This window comes from Gallus gallus, chromosome 3 (assembly GCF_016699485.2).
Source record: "Gallus gallus isolate bGalGal1 chromosome 3, bGalGal1.mat.broiler.GRCg7b, whole genome shotgun sequence".
NCBI lineage: Eukaryota > Metazoa > Chordata > Aves > Galliformes > Phasianidae > Gallus > Gallus gallus.
In genome coordinates, this window is record NC_052534.1 from 1082678 (window position 1) to 1107531 (window position 24854).

General features: G+C 40.9%; 1 long non-coding RNA gene across 4 annotated transcripts in view; it reads left to right on the top strand.

The window, feature by feature from the left end:
• Positions 1 to 201: 201 nt before the first annotated feature.
• Positions 202 to 24854, top strand: part of LOC101748294 — a 414590-nt gene continuing 389937 nt past the window's right edge. For all 4 annotated transcript variants that reach the window (XR_005858964.2, XR_006938999.1, XR_006938998.1 and 1 more), the window contains exon 1: positions 202 to 251. This is a non-coding gene — a long non-coding RNA (uncharacterized LOC101748294). The remainder of the gene's footprint in view (positions 252 to 24854) is intronic.

A 24854-nucleotide genomic window follows, 5' to 3' on the forward strand; every position in this document is an offset into this window, starting at 1 on the left:
ACAAGCCATAACGACGATGATGATGCTGACGGGAGGGGGGGGGAAATAAATAAATAAAAGCGAGCGAGAGTCGGCGAGGGAGAGGGAGGCAGGTTCAATTATCTAAACAAAGAAATCATGGCGGAGTGTTTACATTTGGCTGCCCAAAGCCTGTCGGATTACGGACCCCCCCCCAAACACACCCGGCCCCCCCGGCCCCCCGCAGTAGCGGCGTGCCGCAGCCCGCCCGCCGACACCTCGCCGCGGCCCGGGTAAGTGCGGAGCTCGCGGCGGCCGGACCCGCGCCCCGGCCCTCCCCGGGCGGGCGGCGGGGCGGGGGCCGAGGCGGCTCCCCCCGCCCGGTGCGGTGCCGCGCGCGTGTGTGTGTGTATGTATGTGCGTGTGTATGTGTGTGTGTGCGCGTGTCGGGAGGGGACGGGGCGCGCCCGTCGCCGCGCTGCCCTCGGGCTCGCCGCGCCCCCCCCGGCCCCACGGCCGCCGTGCCGCCTCCCCGCCCCGGGGTCACGGCGCCCGGCGCTCGCTGCCGGCTCCGCCCCCGCTGCCGGCCCCGCCGCGCCCCCCGCCTGTCCGCCGCCGCGGCGCCCACGGGGCGCGGGGACGGGGCTCGGCGCGGCCGCGCGCGGGGGTGGGGGCTCCGCCGCAGCCCCGGGGGGCGGATTTGGGGAGTGAGGGGCCCGGCGTCGGCGTCGCGGGGGATGGGGAAGGGGGGGAGGGGGGGGACGAGGGCCGGATGCGGCTTCTGCTCCCGCTGTCCGAGCGCCGCGTCGCAGAGAGCGTGTGGGAGTAGAGAGGCGGGTGGGAGCTGGCTGCGTGCTGAGACCCTCGTCCGAGTCGCCATCGCACCTCCACGGCCAACAAGTGCCCTCTCCTTCACGTGGTTTTGCCCTCCGAACGCGCACACCCTGCCATGCTCTTACCCCCTCTTAGCCCTGTATGCTTTCACCACCAAAGAACCTCAGCCTCGAGTGCCATCGCCGAGGGGCTGTGCCGTGCGTCCAGCAGCCCTTGCTCGCAAGTGCCCTCGGCCCTGAGTGCTTCCATCTCCAGGCTCCCTCGTGATGCCCTTACTTCCAAACCTCCTTACTGTCAAAAAGCCATACCCCAATTTTCCTTGCCCCAAAACACCCAGCTCTGAAAGTCCTTGCCCCCAGCTCCCCTGACATGAGCGAGGGGCTTAGCTGCTCTCGTGTTCCTCTGAAACCCTGTCCTGGTGGGTCCTCTGGAACAGCCAGAAGGGCCTGGGTCCCTCCACTGCCAACGGGCTGCCCCCACGGGCCGCTGCTGTGAAATACGCAGATGACCCTTTCAAACAGTCTGTATGTGTTGCTCCCATACGTCCATCAGAAAGTCCCCTGGCTCCGGCACATATCAGCACCAGAAAGCTGTAAAACTGCTTTGACACCTCTGCCCTCCTGGATCTGCCTAACAGCAGCCCCCCCCCCACCTCCCCCACCCCCTCCTTCCCCCACTGCTGCACTAACCCTGGGCTGCATGTCTGGCTGTGCTGCATGCATCCCTGCAGCAGGATGCTGGGGAGCGGCGGGGCGCTGCGGGAACAGCACTGTGCACACGTCTTGCAGGGTTCTGCTGGGGGCACGGGGACTGCAGGATGACTGCTTTGGCAGTAGGATCGAAGGGCTGGGGAAGGCAGTTGGCTGGTTTCCGGTGTTCTCTGTGCTGGACCTACTTTCATTTCCAATGGTTGTGCTCCTGCATGTCCCCAGGTTTGCCTGCACGCGGGCTGTGGCTCTGCTTCTCCAAGCCAGTGCCCCTTAGTTGGGACTGCGGGAACACAAAGTGCGCATAGGGGATGTCAGCTGCCCAGAAAACGAGAGCTGCAGCACAGAGATCCCGCTGTCTGCAGAGCCTCCTCCCTTGCACTCCCATTGCCCTCCATCCGCATTCAGGCCGGGCACTCCTGGCTTCGTACGTACAGATTGTGGATAAAAGGCCTGCTGAGGAAATTCCCCACACGCTTCGATTTTTTGCCATTTTACTTCCTGCTTGAACTGTCAGTTCCCGGAGTCTCTGAAGGTCTGAGGCTGTTTTCTCAAGGAAAGCTCTTAACTTAAGTGGCCTGTTAACTGTTAATTGCTGTTCTGTTCTGGCTATTTACCTGAATCTCGTGTCAGACCTGCTGTTCTGGTCTGGAGGCTACACTGCTTATGTGCTCTGATCTCTAAACTGTTCCTGCTTTCTGCTGTTTTATTGAAGACCACGGTAGTATTTCTTTTCCTAATGCAAACTGACACATCCTAGATTTAAGGATTTCGTTGAGCAAGCTGCCCTGCTAGGAATGGCTTATACCATAATTTCGGATTTATGTCTGGTTAAAAAAAAAAAAGAATTCTCCAAGAAGTCATACTCAAAGAATTTTCTTGTTTTCTCCAGCGTGGATGTATTTGGAGGAGAAAAGCATTTAAACCTAAACAACCAGGAGCTGATGGGGAGACAGGCAGCAGGGTTAGATAGGAGCCCCTGCTTGTCCATCTACCAGCATCAGGAGGGCGGGCGTGAGCAGTGCTGGAGGTCCCGGTGTGCGCTGCTGGGCAGGATGGAGAAAGTCGTGCTGTCTCCAGAGCTGTGAGCTGTGCAGTAGAAGCCATGCTGGCGCAGTCGGTGACATTCCATCCTTAGAAACAATTCTGATTGTTGGGTTGTTTTTTTTTTTTAGCATTTAATAAAGCTATTCTCTTCCCCGCTAACTGATCTTATGAAATTGGTGCCACATTTTGGCTGTTTGATTGGGGCAGTCGCACAGAAATGCTTGAAAAATGCTAAGAGAATGGATATAATTTCGTCTCAGACTGCAGAGAGCAGTAACAGGGCTGGTTCCCTTTTGGTGGCTATCTGCAGTTCTTGATTAATGAGGGTTCATTCGGGTATTGAGAGGAGAGGAGAACTCTCAAATGACGCTGAATTTGTTTCCCCTGTATGTAATAGAATGAAACTCTCAGGCTATTGCTGGACAGTAAGATATTCTGACATGAATATATATTTTGGAGCTCTGCACAAAATGAGGATTTCATGCATAGGCAACGCAGTGTGACAAGTCATATCCTGTGTGACCTTGTGTGTACAGTATAAAGTTGTGTAATATGATCTGCTAAATTATTGCACAAAATAAATAGAACATACCTCATTTTTATGCTAATAATGATATTTTTCAATTCTAAGCTCCTTTTATGCTAAGATCTCAAAGTAAATTACAGGTAGAAGTAAACCAGGCTTCATAGCACCGCTGTGAGTTGTTGTATTATCATTCGGAGACTACTTGAAGGTATCCCTATTAATTGCTGTTGTTTAATTTTCTGTTAATTATTGTTTGATTTGCTTAGCCTGTGATACTGTTCTCTAACATGTTAACAATAAAGTATGATCTTCTGAAGGTGAAGGAAAACAAATGTTTTAATTTCAGCCACAGAAGTGGTCAGATCTGTCAAGGGCAAGGGGAAGAGTGATGTCGACTTCAATTAGCAGTGGTTTTGCCAGTAGCATGTGTTTTCTGTGGCTGGAGCAGAAAGTAAGCTTGGTATCGTTGTGATCCGTGGTTCATCCCATGATGTAAGTGTGGGTGAAAGGCTGATGGGATTTTTTTAAGAGGTTAGCTAAGGGCACAAAAGAAACCGACATTATTTTCTTGAATTTGAATTACAGAGGATAGGACTTCCAAAAGTGCTGATTATTTTCGTGGCTCCGTTGTCGTTAAAGCCAGTGGTAAAAATGTAATTTACTCAATGAGAACCAAATTAAGCCACTGGGGGGCTTTTGCAGTCCTGTCCTTGATGTTTGTGAAGAGTGAGATTGATCTTCCATCCCTGATACCTCCAGCAGGTGTTTGTTACCAAGTTCAGCACAGGATTTGATTCTCGATCACGTGGAGATGGAGTAGCATTTCTGGGGTGAGAACCCAGCCTGTAATGCTCTCCAATAGCTTTTTCTCCATCGATGTCAGTACTTGGGACGGTCAATTAGTGCAGAATTTGCTCAAACTTCTTAATGCGTATTTACAACCTTAATTCCAGTGTAACAGAATGTTTTGTGGTGGAACATTTACAGAAAGAGCATGTGGAAAAAATTATCGCTGCATGTATTAAGCACAAAGAAAGCATCCCTGTGCTGCCGTGTAGGAGCAACTGACAAAACAGAACATATTACAAGAAGCTATCTTTTTCATTAAGTCTGCACAAAATGAGGATTTAACGCATGGGCAGCACAGTCAGTCCCAGCGGTTTAGTGCCCGTAATCCCACCTTGAAAATGGCTTCACAATCATAATTACTGTTACAAAATGGACACCGCTTCCATTCCTGGCATGTCTACTTCACACATAACTAATTGCAGGCACAGAAGGTGAGGTCTTATTTTACCAGCCGCCTGCTTCCAGCAGCGCAGCTATGTAAACCTGCCCATAAGATTTCCAGTCCCTAACTGATAACTTTGTGCTTTGCCTTATTTTGTCACAACAATGCAGAGCGTGCGTGGCAGCCGCCCTCACTTCGGCCCAGCTTGGACATTAAGATACTATGACATGAATATATATTTGTGAGCTTTGTGCAAAATGAGGATTTCATGCATAAGCAGCATAGTGTGACGAGTAGTATCCAGCATGACCTTGCAAATGCAGGCTGAGTTCCAAATGCACAGCTCCAAAGAGGAAGGAGTGCAGCAGAGCCTCGGGTTCTAGAAGGAAATCCCATAGTTGGGTTCCAAGCCTACAACTCTTCCTACAAGTTCCTACAACTCACTGCTTTACCCAGATGGTGAAGTAGCATGACTCAGAACAAAAAAATTCCAACTACTTTTATAAAGGCTGGGTCATTGTTATGTAAAATCCATCATAACCAGTGGAACTCATCACAGAGAGCTGCAAATCCTCTTCACGCTGGAGACTTCGAAGCCTCCGTGTTCCAGATGTGGAGTGCTGTTTCTCATTTTAGTGGGCCCTATGTTTTGTCACTTGTTTAGGTCACAGCTCTTCTTTCATACAGTCATAGAATCATAGAATCACTAAGGTTGGAAAAGACCCACAGGATCACCCAGTCCAACCACGCACCCATCACCAATAGTTCTCACTAAACCATGTCCCTCAACACAACATCCAAACATTCCTTGAACACCTCCAGGGTTGGTGACTGCACCACCTCCCTGGGCAATATATATGTTTTCTTATCTCCTATACATTTTTTATCTGTTTTTTTTTTTTTCTCTTGATAAATGAAGGATAGGTCTTGATGAAACAGTTTTTTTTTTTTTCCTTTCAAAAAGAGAATGACTTTTTAAATGTAGGAAGTAACATATGTTTGCATATATATATAGACTGATAAATATAGGGAGGTTGACCTCCTTGAGGTTGCCTTTGCTCAGGTAGTGTTATGTTTTCTTGTACAGGGGAAGTGAAGAAAGATCTTGAGTATACAAGCTATCCCTATTCTGAGGGAACATGGTGATAACACTCCTGTATCCAATGAAAGGGTGGGATTGTGTGAAGTGTGACACACTAAGTAACTGTCCCATAGATTTGCAAGAAGAAATCATTCTAGTTTGGCTTTCAGTATGGTCCATTAGGAGAACCATTCCTAAATGTTAGATTTATGGACATATGGATGCAGACACAGCATATTCTAGACTGCATACATTTTGTCCTAAGAACACATTCATTTTGCTTCCAAAAAGCAATCTATAAGGTGTAATATATTGGGTAATATTTTTTAAATTTTAAAGTCTATGATGTTTGGATTTTCATGTGTGTTTGCAAAGCGCCTTGTGTTTATCTCTGACTGGGGCCTGTGGGTAGCTGAGAAATATAAATATTCAGTGGTAATGATAGTTATCTTTTCTTTCATAGCTTGAAGTTTCATCCTGGGTGAGTGAAACTCCCTTCACAGTTACTTTCCTACCTCTACCGTAGTTTTATTTCAGATCAAGAGTGATGTTTGGAAGGGATCATGCACACCTTCGGTGCTTTGATTCTCATCATGGAGTGGTCTCAAAATGCCTGAAATGCACTGAACTTGCAATGAACTACACCAGAGCGTATTATCTGGGAGCGCACCTCGTGGGACCATTTTAGAACTGGATTGAAGTAAACCATCTGAAAATTAAGCAATGTGGATATTGGATCTTTAGCACTGTTTTTGCTGTGCAGATCATCCCTTGTTTCCTTTTGCTATCTGCTAAATGGTCCTTGGTCTTTGAGCTGAGAGGCCATTAGGAAATAAGCCCTGCTGCTGATTGCAATTGCACCTAGTTTACTGCTTTGCTGAAAGGTCTCCAAGGAATATTCTGTCAGATAGCAACTCCTAACCCCAGTGGGATATATTCTTCTTTATTAACAGCGTGAAAGAAATGACAGAAGGGTTTTCTTTGGACTGTATTTGAGTCTTGGTGGAAAAGCCCAGTTAATGGAACTGTTTGTGGAGTCTCTTGCTTGATTTTCACTGGGTGACCCTGTGATAAGATACCTCCTGAGGCAAAGGCTTCGCTGTATGCCACCACAAGCACATGGAGCGCTACTTCACATGACCTATGAAAACTCCACTGAACACTGAGTATTTTGAGTATGCATTTAAAAATGGCTGTCATGACGAATTGACAGCAGCAGTAGCAAATAAATAATACATATTTTTAAAATTCCCGTAATTACATGTTTACCCAATAGGCCAGAACAGCTCTGTCCCAAGGAGCTGCTGCAGTCTGAGTAAATAATACATGTTTTAAAGTCCATAATTACATATTTAAACGATAGACTATCGAGGAAATAATGCACATTTTAAAAAGTCCGTAATTACATATTTACATGATAGTCTGTAAGTTCTGTAATTACTTATTTGCACAATAGACCATAGCAGCTGTTACTGTCTATTATGGTTTCTCTCAAAGAATTATATTATGGATTTTTTTATAACTTAAAAATAAAGTATATTTAACTAGGACGTTGTATTATTCATCTCAAAAAACAATCCACAAACCTCTGAGATAAGAAAATCTCTGGGAAGGTAAAACTTTAGGGTGATATGGAGGCAGAGGAGTTCTTAGTCGTGCATTGTTAAATGCCTTTTGCTTAGCATGAGAAGCTTAGGATTTTTCCTTAATTTCAGAATTTCTTTCTTTAGCTAGCTGATAAATGAGTATGCAACATGATGTGATTATACTTTCCTTATTGTGTAGACGCTCAGTCAGGATGAGCATTTGGGATAACTAAAATTCTTCAGTTCCTGTTCTGCTCTCACTAAAGTCGGTGATAAAACTCCCATCAACCCTGGTTTGAGAAACCATTTATACTGAGGACAGCACTTAAGCCTGTACTTGAAATCAATGGCACTTAAGCATCTTTTTAAAAATAAGCACATACTTAAGGCCTCTCATGAATTCTGATGGACTGAAACATATGATTAAATGCTTTCCTGAATTGGGATACTGTCTTCTGTGAAGGCGGGACTGGAACTCACCAGCTGTGTGGCTTTTTGGTGGGCCCCAGGTTTGTGTTGTTCATGGCATGCATTCTCCCCGAGGTGTAGCTTTTTCAGTGTGATCAACGACAGACGTTTGTGTGCAGGAATCAGTACCATAGCAAATGCCTTGCTGCTCCTTTGTTCCTTGTGAAGATTCATGGATTGAGAATTCCTCCAGTGTTTTCCATAGCTGAGCCACTGAATTTATTCCTCATGTTAAAGACTGGATCAATACGCCTAAATGAGACTTCTGTCCATAATTACTACTAAATAGCAAGGCTAAATCAAGCAAGTCAGAATCTGACATTTAGCTCAGTCAGACCTTGTGCATTTAGCAGTGAAAGAGAGTATGAAAGGGACCTTTGCTCCTCACCGTTAGTTTCATTAAAACATTTGAGTTAAGAGAATTTAAATTGTTGGGAGCCCCACTTATAGATAATGGCTAAAATGTAATGAAATATGCAAGCACATTTTAGCAGTGGTTTGCAGTCCGGCTGTGCCATATATGCTGGTTACATTTGAAGAGCTGAAGGTTTTGGCAGTGGACAGGATAGCACCAAATTCCATAAAAAAAAAAAAAAAAAAAAAAAAAAAAAAAAAAAAAAAAAGAGAGAGAAGAAAAGAGAAGAAAAGAGAAGAAAAGAGAAGAAAAGAGAAGAAAAGGGGGCTGGGGGAGTCTATTGAGAGATAAAGGAGTTGAAACTGACTTGCACAGGGAAAGAAAGTACTCAACAAGATAATAGTTCTGCTATTTTTTTTTTTTTTGCTATGGATCTTCCCAGATGCTGTTACTGACACTAGTGCACGCATCTGGACATTTGGTTAAGAGACCTGGAGCTTCAAAGGCCAAAGAGAAAGTCAGTATCAATCCTTTGTTAAAAGCTCAGAGGGTAGAAGACGTTCTAGCAGGCCTGGATGGAAGGAGCCTCATCCTCTCTCTCTACAGGTGGTGCTTTTTACCTGTGTAAAGCAGATAAACAGTTGGCATGCCACAGTTGTCACCTTTTACACGTGCATCCCAATCCTGGGAGTTATGTAGATTCTTTGGAGGTTATGAGGATCTTCAGCTTTTCACCAGGTGAATGTTATGAATGTTCGCTTCTCTCGCCCTTTTTTATTTGTCTGACACCCATCCCTACCAGGCAGACATGTTACCTGCCAGCATTTTTGTTATGGATTGCAAAATACGGACTGTGCGTTCACGTTACTGTGGCATTTCTTTAATGATTCTGACCCCAGGTGCAGTACATACAGAACCACACAAGTCTACCCAAATAAACAGCATGTGTTGCACCATGTAAGCTATATTAAGGGATAGCTTTATTATCATATGCTTTGCGGACACAAACCAGCTTATTTTATTGCGAGAAATCCCACCAGGGAGACAGCACAGGGAATGCTACATGAGGAAGGTAAGCAAATTCCAACACATTATGTTTGCCAATAAGTAGAACTTCGTACCTGTGATTTTGTTAATTGCCAGACGTAATTTTAAATTCATCAGTTATCAGTGACTAATTCTATCAGCATTGTTTCCAGGAAGACAGTGGAAATCCCAGTAGGATTGACGCAACACTTCCTCCTTCATAGGTAGATACATTTAGTACAGAGTAATTTGTCTCACATGGTATTTTGGAATAGCTTTGAAAAATTAGATTTGAGGCTAAGGGGAGATTTTATTGCTGTCTTCATGTATGTAATGGGAGAGTATTTGTCTTACGGAGAAGACAGAGCCAAACTTTCTCCTGAAGTGCACAGTGGAACTGTGAGGAAAGAAGAAGGACACAAACTGCAGCAGGGGAGGTTTTAATGGGGTATTAGGAAGAATATCTCAGGCTGGTCAAACATTGGAAAAGCTTACCCAGACTGAAATCTCAAACCTAAGCTACTTTTTGCACGGATTTCCCGACTGTCTTTTGTAGGATGCAGTATACATGGGACAGGCTTCTACTGCTGCAGAGAATCTGGAGGTGTTGGTGGCTTCGGTGGGGGATCCCACACCATCTTACCCATATTCTGCACAGAGGTTTTGCATTAAAAATGTGCTGTGCTATGTAAAAATAAACTATTAATCTTACTGGTTTGCGGCGGTCCTCGTTTGTGATGGAAAAGCAGGCGATGACATCACTTGGCATATATGATGCCAAATTTGTCAGAAGTAGTTATTCAATTGTTAGTTTTCTTTTATTGCTTTTGTTATTAGAATGGAATTTGAGGACAGAAACAGATTTCTTCCCTGTAGTGTTAACTACAGTAAGAGGTAGCATTATGGCACTGTCGTCTTATTGCCTCTTATAACGATAAATATTTCTGTGACAAAGCATTGTGAAAAACCTGTGAGTACAATTTCCTCTATCCGTGCTACTAGGAGGAAGAGAAAAACTACAGTTTGCCATTACTAGGGGTTGTCAACAGCTAAAAGATTCTTCACAGGTAGAGAATACCTCCTTCCTGACACCATCTTTTCTATTGTTTATATGCTGTTCTTTTAAGATCTTAATGCAGGCAATATACTTTTTCCATACAGAGCAGCATTTTGTATTTGATGCTACCAGCTGCAGCTGAGGAGCACTGCAAGAAAGGAATGACCATCCTTTAAATACTCTTTACTTTTCTTGGTCATTTTTACCATGTCAAATGCAAGAATCCATGAATATAATAGTGAAATGGGTGGGCCTGGGAGAAGTTGCCGAGTTTTCCAGCACAGTTGGACAACAAGGCTTATGTTATTATTGATGGATAAAACTGGGACTCAGAGAAACTAAAGAACTTTCACATTGCATCCCTGGAAGAAAGGTAGTGTAGCTACTACAGCACTGAGGAATGTTTCCTACTGCGTCCCATCAGGAAAAAATAGTGCACTTTAGTAAAGTTGGCTATTTTCCTTCCATCTTAAATGTATTCCGAGAGATGAATTTGATGAATTTCAGTGTTCATCAAAGCAAAGGAAGTTTTACTGTAGCTCTAACTAGTGAGAGACAGTGTGGAAAGGTGTTGTGCAAGCAAGCCCTCACAGCTGTTTAATGGACTTCAAACCTGACCTGCCGCACCCCTTCAATGAGCTGACAGACCTCTCTAGTTCAAAGAGGATAAAGGAGAATTGGGCTGTAGTTATCAGGTTCATCTGTTTTTCTGTTGCATGGAGCCTAGAATCTTTGTTTTAAAGGGTGTTGGGAAAATATGAAGCAGGGGACCAATGCAAGGGCTAATATAAGGAGCAGGAGGGATGGAGTATGGCTGTAGCTAAGGGCTTCGTGCAGCAGCAGGTCAGAATAGCTGTGGTTCTGCCCTGCTGAGTCCCACTGAAATTTAAAGTTGATTCAAATGATAGATGTAAGAAGGATGAGGAAAGAAAAGTCAGTGAATATTCAGATACGACAAATTGTGGTTATACGTGCCGTTCTTTTTCTTGAATCTGGAGTTCTACTTCTGTTGTTCAGAGGATGTCTGTTTTCAAAACTCAGGTCTGCTTTGGTCCTGATAGTCTTACAGGCTTGCACCTAAAATAATTGTGAAGAGAAATAGATATATTTATTGGTGCTAATGGTGCATGCTAAGTAGCATTTGTTCACGTCATCCAGGAGACGTATTTGAAATGCAGAAAGTCTGATTTTTAGGAATCAGGTATTCAGGGAACCAAAGTAATGATTTCCCCAGATTTCCGTATGTCTCTATTTTGAATACCTGCTATTTGCACACCCAAAGAGACGTGACCCAGCTGCTGCTCTATAGAAGCCTTGTTGAATGAACAAATAAAATAAAATTAGAAGTCTTGTTCTCATTTGTGAACAGTGCATAAAAGTCATTGATCACTAACACAACTAGGTGATAGTGGTTTTGGTCCCTTATATATTTTTAATACACTGATAAGTTCTGGGCAAAAGAGAAGAAAATGAGTGAATTAGCATAAAACCATTTATTATTCACAAACTCTTGTTTTCACCAGCTCCAGCCCAAGATCTTTACATAACCACAGTGTGTTTTAATGACGACGGTTGATCACATTTTCTTTACACCCTGAACACTTTTGTGCAGAAGTAGCTGTGTGTAAGAAATGTGCAAACGCTCAGTGTGTGGTTCGAGGCTGCTTGAGAATTTGGCACACCTGCATCCCCAGCTACCACATCATTTCACAACTGCATTTATATTCAGTCAATGGTGTGAACGTTGTAGCTTTTTTTTTTCCTGATAGTTCCTGAGTAATTTCTCTGAATGCTATTATAATAACTTCTCTATCACCTGCACCTTTTAATGATTCATAAATTCCTTGATTTCTATGAACAGCAAACTGTAATAGCGCTATGATCAGAACAGCATGCCAAGGCATAGGAGACACTTCTGCTGCCTGACTACCTCCAGCTTTCCTTCGTTGCCCGACTAAATTGTTCAAAATGAGGTTTCCACTACAATTTGAAACAAGGAACTCCTGAGTTCAACACGAATACCAGAGAAGGAGACCATGCTGAAAATTAAAAAGCAAAATAGACAATAACATGTAACAGATTTCAAATAGGGTACGTGAAAGAGCATGCACTGTGAAACAGGCATTATTAGCCATACCATAATTTCTTTTTCCTCTTTCAGTCATTTGGTCCTTTTAACCACCAATTTCCCCTATCCACTGCCTACACACATGCACTGTGCGAGTGTTCTGCCACAATTATGCTTTCCAGTAACTTTTTCTGGGATGGTTAAACAGCTTCATTTGAAAACACAAAGGGGCTTCTGTGAAGCAGGTTGTGTGATAAATGTTGGATCGCTGTCATTCCTGTTTGTTTCCAACCTACCTAAGCTAAATGCATCCCTTAAAACTGTTGTTAAGTGAAATACGGTAGGTATGGCAGAAATCACACATGCTGTAACCAGAAGTGTCACCTTTATTTATTTATTTATTTTCCCATCTAAGTTTAAATAAACCAGTTCATGCTTGGAATTAGGCACTCCGTGCTTTTCCAGAATCCGGTGATGCGCTCCATTTTATTCCATCTTTAGAGCGACTTAAAGCTTTGACTCTCAGCTGGCCATGTTATGTCCTACGTAATCAGTCTGCTTGAAGGGTGGTCTCTATCATAAAGCTCAGTGGTTCATGTTAATGTTGGTCGCTTTCTCATCTGATTGGATAGACATGGAGAAAAGACTCCTCACTTCCCAAGGGTAGGTATGAGGTGCCTTAATTTTATAGATAAGCTTGCAGTATGCTGTGATGGGATCTGCTGTGTAAAGAAGCAGAGGGCTGTCAACATGCTCCTTTCATGAGGTGTGAAGACATTAAATAATAATCTTTCACTGACTTGCTTATGTAAGGAGTGATTTTTCAGATGTGTGTAGTGCTGGCCTAATTCTACATCCATTGCAGTCAGTGGGAGTTCTACCTTTAGCAACAGTTTGGCCACTTTTGAGTATCACACACTTCATATTTTTTATTTAATTGTGCATATATTTTTTTTCCTCACTGAGGCAATTTATAGGAAACTTCCTTATGTAAACATTAACAATCAAACAGGTATGAACTCCATCCTCACACGCCTGCTTCAAAGTATTACTTCTAATAACACTGAATGACATCCTGCCTTGAGGCCAATGGCAGCTATGGCTGATGAGGGAAGAATGTGTAAATTAGACAGTAGGAAAAACAAAACGGAGTTCAAGTGCAAAACACTCCATCTCCTCATTAGTATAAGAGAATTTATATTACTGATCTTGGAGTTAGGTAATCTAACTTTTCTCTCAAGAGATGATTTTTTAGATGGGCATTAGCTGTTTCTAGATTAGGCTTTCAAGTGTTTTTTCACTCAGCTCACTTTTTTTTCTGAAGATGTTTGATACCAGCCTGCTCTGTAGAAGGGTCAGTCTCCTTTGGATAGCGGTGTTAAGAAATCATTTAACTTTTTTTCTTTTATTCATGCTATGTTTCCCTTTTAACTATCAGTTTCCCATTTTTTCACTCAGAGGGTGGTGACATGCTGAAACTGACTGCCCAAGGTGGTTGTGGATGCCCCATCCCTGAAGGCATTCAAGGCCAGGCTGGATGTGGCTCTGAGCAGCCTGGTCTGGTGGTTGGAGACCCTGCACATAGCAGGGCATTGAAACTGAATGAGCATTGTGGTCCTTTTCAACCCAGGCCATTCTATGATTCTATGAATTATGAAGAAATCACTACATAATTCCACTTCTTAGTACTGATATAATAATAATATGATCTGTAATAAATAATATAATAATCATTTAAAGTGAATTCCTTTTAAAACCAGCCACTACACTGGAAAATCTGAAGTTAAATAATGTGCCTAGTTTAGAAGAACATCCTATTGCAACTAGTTTGTGATACGTGTAAATCAGCTTGTATTAATTAAATGAAAAATTATGCTTCTCTAATCTACAGCAATATTCAAGTATTTTTGAGAACTTTTTGGAGAAAAGTGATAAAGTTGACAACTTGGCCTGGTTTTCCATGGTGTCATGAAATGTACTGCCTTAGGACCCGTGCAGTTAGTATTGTCTTTTAAAATTGTGTGAGCTGTAAACAAAATTTGGAGATGATATGCAGTTATCTTAGAGTAATCAAGATTCTAAAAGTCCAGAGAGGAATTTCAGAAGCATCTGCTAAGGTGAAGTAAATTAACAGGATATTGAGAGAGATGATTCTTGGAAACACATATTATAAAGCTATAAAGCAATTTTTTCCCCTTTGAATTCATTTCCAGATTCTGTAGTTAGCTTTAGCTTCTTATGGAGATGTCTGTGTCATTGTGGACAGATCGATGGAAAATGCTCCCTGATAGGTTTGCCATTGAATCTCATCCAGCTACCATTTAAGTCGGTGTCAATACTTCTCTTATTTCAGTGGGCAATCATCAGGCTCTTAGCGGGATGGGATGAATATTACCAAAACACTATGCCAACGGCTCTGGCCTGTGTGGAATTTTCTGATCAATTTTGATCATCCCTTAAGATACACTAAGAAGGAAGCGTTCGTGTTAGAATTACTAGAAATACCGAAAGACGTTTGATTTAGGACTAACCAAAGAAACAAAGGAAGTAGTTTCAGCAGACAAGGAAAGGAAACGAGCACTTAGTAGCTTGAAATAGTTGAAGGATAGATGGTAATAAGTCTGGGACATTCCTGTTCTATCCTTTTTAGAATATCACCCCAGTAGTAATAGAATCTGGAAAAGAGCAGAGTTAAAATAAAATGAAATCTTGAAATAAAATGGAAGTACAAAGTGTTTCTGACTCTCACCTTGCAGGGAGCCTACGCGAATGTAGACTTTAGGCTTTTGAAGAGTACATACCCATTTCCTAAGCAAAATCAAACAAATAAGCTCAATCACTTGTCATAGTTAATGTCTTGGTTACTTTTTAAGAGGTATGTTTTTTTTCCCTCAACTGAAAATTCTGTAACTCTATAAAGTAAGCAACGATCTGACCTAGAGGTGCATTAACTATTGACACGTGTAAGGTTTGAGCCAATTCTGAAGATTCTCAAGTGTGCCAGCATGTTCTCATATTGCCCTATATTACAGTGATAGAGAAAAATTCAGGAAGCTTTCTTCCGGCATCATTTGCATTTTGCAACAAGTTTTACATATTTTTTCCCATTCTAAGTTCCAGAGGTCTTGCTTCTCACCTCTTTCTCTTGAGAAAAACAGAAATAATTCATTTGAAATTAATAGAATACATCAGTGTGCGAGTCTTGAGCTTTATGCCTTTCAAGGGTAGGGTCCCTTTGCTTGTGCTTGTTATTTGCTTCTAGCTTTATTAGCATATATTAGTCTACATTGAACTGATGACTTGTCTTCTACTCTGCCAGGCTTTTAGTCTGTCTGAGTGTACTTCAGTCATTCTGAGTTTTATCCTGTTTCTTTTCATTGACTAACCTACCTGTTTTTCTATCTCTAATGTATCATGTCATTGTACTGATTGTTCCCACACTTCCTGACCTTGTAGATTAGCTTTTTATGTGTTAATCTATCAGAAGCTTTTCTAAAGAGCATGGAATATATTCCTGTACTTCCACTGTGATCGATGATTCCTAATTCTTCTTAAAAAAGGGCTGAGGGCATTTTTTAGGCGTGATATCCCATCGGTGAGCTGAGCCAGTGATTTCTCTTTCAGCTATACAAACTCTTAATAGCATTGTTTCCTGAAATAGTAATGTTTTGAGAGCATGACACAGATGTGAAGTCAGGGCTTTCTATTGTCCTAGATAGCGGTTATCACCAACCACTCTTCAGTCCAGCTCATATTTCCGAACAGGTTTTACATATATCTGCTAATGATTCCTCTATCTCTTCTGACATATCCTTCTGAGCTCTGAATTAATTCTGTTCTTGGAGTTATGTCAACCTTCAGAGTTTCTAATTTCTTGATGAGCTGTTCTGGCGTGTTACTGATTTTCTTTGGTGTTTATTCTTCCTCCCCTAGGAAATTTATGTCTGATGCTGTAATCAGTCCTAGCCTTGTTTTATGGACAGTAAAATCGAGAGTTTGTTTTAAGCAGTCTCTCCTTTCTGTTAGTAAACTGCCATTTGCCATTTCATAGACGCGCTTCTGTTTCTCTCAGTGACCTTATTCTCCTTACTCGCCTGAAAAGAAAAAAAATAAACCTTTGTTTGCAATTTTCTCACTTAATGTGAACTTTTCCTTTCATTTTTCCCCTTTGTTTCCTTATCAAAACGTTACAGTCCTTTAACGTCACACTAGAATCTTTCCAGCTGTTTTCTCTGTCTATATTTTTCTTCCTTAAACATGCTTTTTTTTCTTAAATTAATTTACTTACCATTTCCTCTTTGCCTGCAATATATATATATATATATTTAACACACAGCGTTCTCATGCTAGACAGCGCACATAACCTTCAGGCACGTAATAATTGACTTTCAGTACTTTCCATTTTCTCGGTCCTTTTCCCCCAGTGCTGTTTTCCATTCAGTCTCACCCACTGTTTCGGTAATTCTCTTTGCTGAATTCAGAGTTGTGATTTTTTTGTGTGGATGTATTTTTGTTGCATTGCCATCTTAATTAAAACCGTAGCTAGATTGTAACTACTGCTGAATTGATTCCAATTATGTCCACTTCTGTTCACATTCTAGGTGAAGCAATAATTCCTGCTCTCATTCTTTTATACGTTGTTTCAAGAGACAATCCAGACTATAAAACATGCTTAAAAGCAGTTAAAAAAGCTGTTTGATGAGCCAGATTTTAACCTGCGGTGCAGTATTTATCTGAGGACAGGGCACGACACAGAAGCACAGATGCAGGCTACCAAAGGTGACACAGCACGAGCGCTCAGGTTCCAGCCCTTCTCCTTTGTGCCCTGGCGATGCTGTGCTGCCAGGTCTGAGATGGGGCTCTCTGGCAATGCGGTGCACCTCCGGTCTTCAGAGGGCACATATACTTCCAGAAGCAGTGGCAGAGGCAAATGGATGACCATATAACCCTTTGAAAGTACGGGACATCCTTACAATACCACCAACTGCTTTTAGCTGTCTTAGCTATGAAACAGTGCTTTGTAGAGTAGTTCATAGAAATCTGAAGTTGTATTTTAACAATAGGTCTCCAGCCTTGCTGACAGAAAAAGTAATTTATTTTGCGGTCTCTTCACATATAATATAACACAATCACATAGAGTAGGTTCTGTCCTGAACTTGCTGCACAGTGTTAATGACTGGCACTTAAATACTTTACAAATTGAATTGCACTCGTATGAGAAACTGGATTGATAAAATAAATTATATACCTTATAGGTTTAGGTTTTGGTTCTGCAATTGTAGCTCTTACAAATTACCTAAACCCCTTTTTATATTGCGTTTCGCATGGCTATATTTTACAACTACTCTAATAAAAAATTCTATACAAAAATAGTTTGATATTAATAGTAATCATTAACAACTTGATAGATTCTTGTTAAGTATATTTGCAATACATTTAATCTTATTAAGCTCAGCTCCAAGTTGTTTCTTCCAGATATTATAGGTCTTTATGAAGCTAGCAGTATAAAGAAGAGATTTCAACCATTTTTGGCCAAGAATTAGGTTTAGCTTAATGGATCAATTCTTTTCTTATTAAACTGAGTCTGACCAGTGCCAAGTAATACATTCAGCATTGATCTTTGTCTCACCCTGCTGTAGTGTGCGTTCTCTTTATGTACATGAAAAATAAGGTGCCAAGAATGAAAACAATGCCTGTATAATACAAATATAGAATTTTTCAGGCTTCCATTCTGCTTATCCTTTCAGTTTGTTATTAATGTCTTGTTCAATGATTTTTGAAATGTATTTTTTTAAAAGAACTTTTCTTAACATAAAGCATATTTCTCCTTTTCTGTAATTAACAAAAAACCAAAATGAATAATAATAAAATAAATTCATAGTCTGCTGGCATATGTGAAAGTTCCCATAGGGATATCTTGTTCATTTTTAGAAGGTTTTTATGCATCTAGTCAGTTTTATATGTATGAAGGTTTTATATGTGGTTTACACAGTGAAGTTTAGATTCTCAGTGAAGGGACCCAAAGCAGTGCTGTCCTCGGCTGTCTTTATAAAAATCATTTGATGTAATCTGAAGACTTCAAATGGCATGAAACTAGAAATATGCTACATGACAGGCCAGAGAATGGGAGAAGTTGAGGTGATCTCGGTGTTTCTGCTGAAACCCATTTCTGTGTACTTTACAGTGAAGGGATGATACCTTCCCGAAACCTGAAATTTCAGATAAAGTGAGGATGGGAATTTCATGAGAACTTTGCCTTTTTGTTTAATTGGTATGAAAGAAATTGTGTTTGTTACACTAAGATCCCATTCAGAGTCGGCTTATATTTGTCAACACTCCTCAGGTTTTGTTTGCACTGTATGCCTTTTGCAGTATGCTAATTGTGTGCAGTGGCCAGATTTGAAGTGAAGGTGTGAGTGTATGCAATGGCACACTGAAGTTAATTGTCGTATTATATCCAGAATTGCTCTTACAGAGCTGTGATTGCAAATAATAGTGAAATAAAATGATAGAAATGTGCACACAAGAATGCCAAATCAGTATTTGAGGTTTTCAGCTTGTACTCATGTTTTAAATGATTTATACATGACATGTCTTGAAAAAATGAAATATTTCTATAATAGTCTAAGTACACCACAGTGATTATGGGACATATCCTGCACAAATCACTGATCGTAAAAAGAAATGCTTTATTTGGGCTTTTGTTTTGCTTTGTTTTTTGTTTTTGCATTTGTATTTAAAACGTGGTATTTAAAGGAATGAATTTAACCTACACCGTGTGCTTGGTTGCCATTTATATCCAGTATATGTTATCAGATATGGAATCTAAGACCTTCTGCTATGAAATTACAGACTTTCACTTTTTGAATTAAATATGCACTGCCTTGTGAACTTGGCTCTCCTATGCAAAATAATTGCAACTCTTACCAGGATCAGACATTCCATCCTGTAGAGGGCAATGGTACACACAGATGTAATGTAGAGAGTTAGACCAAACCCCCCAAGTAACTGAGACCTGTGTATCCTTCCAAAGTCTTTAATACGACATAGTCCTAATTGTGAACTTGTGTGCTTGCTCTCATATACTGTCCTCTGTGTTCTTTTACAAGAACAATGTCCTCATGTGCAAGCTGCGCGTAGTTCTACATCAGTAAGTTCTTGTTTGTGTCTTTTTGTCACTAGCCATTCTAACCTGTATATCTGTTTTTAGGCATGAGTATGGTACGGAGACAGCATTATTATCTATGGTAGCTGACCTCTAGGTCAATACTGGTAAAGTATCCATGAAGGTTTTGTTGATTTGCTTGAGAAGGCTTGCTGAGGTGCATAGGGAGGTTCTTCGGTGGGTCAGCTTCTTTTTCTCTGAGCGATGAATATTTCTTCCTAGGAGGGTAAAGCAAGACAGCCTGACAATTTGGCAAATAAATGGATGCCCACCACTCAGATTTATGTACTCCTATTCAAACTCAAGTCTGTCTGGTTGCTCCAGCTTTGCAGATACAGGGATGTGAGTGTGGGCAACGTAGCCATAGTTTATCCCAGCGATAGTGTGGTCTGCTCTTGCAAGCCACTCTCTTTCATACATCAGAATGACAGCTTTGCCTTCATTGCAGGTAAACATCTGCTTGCATTTTGCCAAAGGAGTTCACATTTTCAGCTCTTTTGAATCAAGTTGCTGTTGGCATAGCCTGGGCTACCCAAAGATAGCTCTTCCAAGTGCTGGGGGACATTTGTTTTCTTTAGATTTGCTTCTGATTCTTTTCAGATTGTGCAGAAGTAGCACAGTTTCAGGAAGACTGCACGTCCTGGGATTTCCCTTTGACTTTGCATTTTTCATTTATTTCAGCTTATCACTGTCTCAGTTTTCCTCTCTCCTGTTTAAAATGTGTCTCTCATATTGTTTCCAGCAATATGTTTTCTAGAGGTAAAGACTTGCTCTCTCTCTGATAAAGACCTTGTCACAAGAGTTCCTGTTAACGTGCTCTGAAGGCTGTCTGGATGTCTGTCATTTTGTTGTCTTGTTGCATATTTCTAGAAAATTTTTAAAATTAAATATACAGAAGTAGGACAGAGAGGATGATTTCACCATGCTCACTGAATGCAGTATAATGAAGTACATGGTGTTAGTAAAAGAAGACATCCTTTCTTTTTTAGGATTCATCCATAAATCCTATTTAGCAGCATAGCCTTCAACAGGTTTGTAGAAAATTAGCGTATGTTTTTTTGGCTGCCAGAAAGAGACCAGGAATTGTATGTCCTTGCACTGTAAATGTGATTTCCTTACACTAGCCAGTGAGTGCTTGCAATACTGTTTGCAGTGTTTCTCCTCAACTGGCTAATCTACCTGAAACAAGTCTACCAATAGAAAGAAAAAAAAAAAAGAAAAAAAAAAAGAATTGTCAACGCAAAGCTGGGAAATCCCCAGATTAATAAAAGACAGGAGGGAAAGAGAGTTGGTTAATTAATAAATAATAATTAGCTTAGGAGACCCCAGCATTGGGCCTGGAAGATCCTAACCCGACTGCCTTGTGATGTTTCCAGGATAGAAACTCCAAAGGTCACCTGTAAGTCAGAAGCAAACTGCAGCAACTGTGTTTTGCCATCTCCACTATTAGCTCTGGGGTACGCATGTGTAGTTTGAAAGTAAGAAGACAATAAACTATTGTTTTGAATAATTAAACCTTGAGGGTGTCTCTCTTTCTATGCTCTTTAGCCTCATCTGTCTGCACTGCAGTGTCTTCCTAATGTTTTATGTTCATGTGAGACTGTAGAACAGCATTATTTTGTTCTGCAATATGGAAGTTGTAGGCATTTCAGCACGAATTTGATGCAAAAATCTGGGGCTGCGTCAGATTTAAATGGCTTTGCTTCTAAAACAGTTACTGTCTGCCTTCAAACAAATATACGAGGTGATGTTATGATTCAAAATCTACAAATCTGTTGAAAGAGGATACATTTCAAGTGAGTAGTGGTTGTGCCTTAAGAACAGGTAAAATCCTAACCAAGATTTCACAAATACCCAGGCATTGTTAAGGATCTTTCATTTGCTGCAATGCAGAACTTCAGTATTTTTCTGTTTTGCCTTATCTAAGGCTTTCCTTTTTAAATACAATCAGTTTACCAAGCTCATAGTACATATGCCTTAAAACTGAAAATTGTATTTAGATACAGTATTTTATGCAAATGAATGAACTGCTAGAAACCAGTAACGTTTTTGTGTGCAAACACAACATGTGTTGCCTAGACCTTTAACCGAATAAATGGCAGATCAATAATAACCTTTTTTCACTAACTCCTTTATTTCTTAACCAAACATTCAACTTGCTGATAACAACATATTTCTTAATTTTTTTCCTGTTTGTGTGTATGGCTAATGGGACAAAATCCATGATTAAATCAACTGATGTCTAATCCACATGGCAGTACTGTAGTGCTGTTGGCTTCAGAGTTTTCAGCCTTAACAATGAAAGGAGTCTTTCTGTTTTGTTAGTGTGCTCTTATTGCTACCAGAAATGTCTATCTCAAACACTTAGACTCTTCTTTCCTGCTTATATTTATAGATGTCTGTACTCACATATGCATACATTAGTACATACTCACCAACTCTATGGCCGTTCTGAGCTGTGGTCACATTCTGGTTACTGTAACACAATCACATCTCCTAACTTGCTTATGGACGCTCAACCAACTTTAAACAAAGCGGTTTGCATCCTCAGAAGAAGCAGTGGTACAAATATCTGGGGAATATCGCAGCATCTTCTGTAATGAGCTGGGGAGAAAGCCCAGTGGGTTAGAAAACATTGCTTTTGAGGCTTCATCAGCAAATTAACCTGCTCATTATGGAGAGGTATACCGTACCTGGTCCTTCAAGAAAAAAAATTAATTGCTTGCAAAATTCTTCTAATCTGTATATCGTATTCACTGCAATTCAAGGGAGTTCCATCTGACAGAGGAATTTAGGCCAGCCAGAATTTAAAATCACTGCAGATTCCAAGGCTGGATTTTAAATTTTTTTAAATTTTAAAAGAAAATTCACAGTAATATTTTTTTTTCTAGTTATTGACTTTGAGAAAGACAGTGATTTTTAAGAAACCTGAATTTTGGAAGAGAAGTATAAATAAATGGTTATCCCCAAATTAATTCTTTGTTGTTGGTGTTCTGTGGGTTTCGATTTGCTTGTAGCACCATCATTGTGTAAATTCAGAAAAATGCCCATTTTGCCCTAATAGGTACAGACCAAGGAAATAAGAGAATGGTTATTCAAACTGTTCTACTTCCAGGCATCAGGCTCCTGGTCAGGCTCACGAGTATTTCTGTGAGCCCTGCCGGCAGCTTGCTGCACATCCCTGCTGTGCTGTAGATTTTACTCAAAATTACTCAATAATAGGAACAATGCAAGTAATGAACATTGCAGCTTGTTGTGTAGCTCTTCTTTTTATCTGGGTTTTTCTCAGTCTGCCGACAGGCTCGGAATCTATCCCTTGACCTGTCTAAAATACAATTAATTTTTAAAATATCACAGGGCTAGTTGAGCGAATCCTGAGCTCGGATTGGTAGGAAATTAATTATAAGTCACAAGGGGACACCTTCTCTTCCTACTCAGCTACGTAGGTACATAAGGAAAAAGGAACAAAGGAAAGATCACCGTTACCTTGAATTGATGGTTTAACTGATTGTGATCAATTCTGAGGTGCTTACCGTTTATGTGAGTGCTCTTTAGGGTGACTTCATTATCTGAACATATGTACTAGATTACTGCAAAAGGTTATGCCTGAAATCAGTGTCAGAATCAAGTGTACACATATGAGAAGCTCAGTACATTAAGAAATAGATGTGAATAATTCCTGGACCTGAAGGAAAACGTAAGATACTGCAGAAATAATAACTGCAGAGTGGTAGATGTGTGTCAAGGTAACTGTAGGAATGAAGCCTGAGTGTAGTGTCGTGATCAGCATGCTATGTGTAAATGTAAATTATCCACTGTATGCTCTCATGCAGCCTTACCCACTTTCTCCATATACATTAAGGTATTTTTAACAAGTTTGATAAGCAATTCAGCAGGCCAGACCCAGCTGCCCCACACTGCCAGTCCAAAGGCCCCCAGCCTGTGCTGGAGCAGCCAGCAGTGGGAATTGAGAGAGAGCTCACATCTTTGGTCCGTTCGGCTCCTTGCTTCTCTCCTGAGAGAGCCATTAAAAGTGTTGTCAGGTGTGGTGATGATGATAAATAATAATGGCAAACATACATTAGGAATTGGACCTAGAACTACCAAATTCAGTTTGTATAGACTAACAAATGGCCATTAGACATTAATGACCTATGTTTGATCCCGCAAAACCACTTCCATTTTGAGATGCCAAGGATAATAAATAAGACTGCAGAAGGCTTCTGAAAGTCAATAAGATTGGGCTTCATTATATCAATACGGAGGGAAATGTTTAGCCTTCACAAAAAATACCAGGCTGTCTGTGTTAGACTTGTCGTTCACGTGTGCTTCCTACGTGAGAAGACATTAGTCTCTCAGGTACTTGGGCTTAATAAATCCAGAGTATCTGGTCCTGGTGCAAGTGATGAGTAACTGGAGTGTGTGAGGGAACACCAAGGCACTTAGGGCCAACTTTACCAAGCTGCTGCATTTTGGCTCTTCTCAGCACACAGTGAAGCGGTTCGTATGCCAATGGGGCTTTACCTGTGAACGTGGGTGATGTATCCTATCCCCTTCAGAGACAGAAGAGTGAATTTGTCCCAGAAACAAACACATGATTTCTGCTTAATTTCCATAGTCAAATGAGTTTTGAGAGTAATTTCATGCTGTGCATGATAAATACAGTTTGCAAAACCAGCATGTATGACTAAATGCATAGGCTTGCAAAGAGATTGTGCTTTCTTACTTCCCCATTGTTTCACATCTCATCGCTGACCTTTTGGAACATACATAAATGTTTACATGTATGTGTTTGTAGTGTGTCGTACATGAAGGACTTGTTCTCAGGAAGGCACTTGAGAGACTTTAGGTGCTGAAAGAAAACATGACTTGCTGCACACTTTATTTTGAATGCAGCAACAGAATGGGTATTATTTCATATTGGTCGGACAAGGCACACCACACTTAGAATGGCAGAAGCCTTTCTCACAGAGGCTCACTATTGGAAAGCCATAACCCTTCTGTGGGGCCATCTGCATTCTTGATGGTCAGCGGCCCTGAAGAACATAATTATAAGATGCATCTCTTTTTAGCTTTTTATATGACCAGTTGTTACAGAGGAGATTTTTACCAGACAAACAGTATGTGTTTAATAAAGCACATTTTAGTCTTTTCCCTATTTACCCCATTTAAAAACCAAAAGATAAATGAACAATTTGTTAATTCAAAAAAGTGCTTATAACGTGAACATTTAAACAACTATATAACTGCGAGCATACCATTAAAAGAAGTTCAACAATTTAAAAACAATTACAAATCACTTAAAATAGTCATCTAATGTATTCTTAAAGGCAAATACAGATTGTATATTTTTCAAATGGATGGAAAAACTATTCCAACCACTTGGTGTCTGAGAAGCAAATGACTGATTGCTTTTCTGGTATTAAACTAGGGGACTGCAAACATTAAAAAAATCACTAGACCTTGAATTATATCAAAATATAATTGGAATAAAATAATTCAGAAGATAATTCAGTCTTGCTACTAATGTCGTTTACACAGATAGCAAAGCTAATATTTTTTCCTTTGTTGTAGACTTAGCCAGGTTAACTCTGTGGGTGCCAGCCTGACCCTCTGCACTACGGGTGGTTTGTAATTAAAGGTCAGCTTCTGGTTGGAATTTTTTCTCCATAATATATACTACATTCTTGTAAGTCTGTGCTGTGACATTCAGAAGAATAATGCCTATCCTACAACACTCAGAAG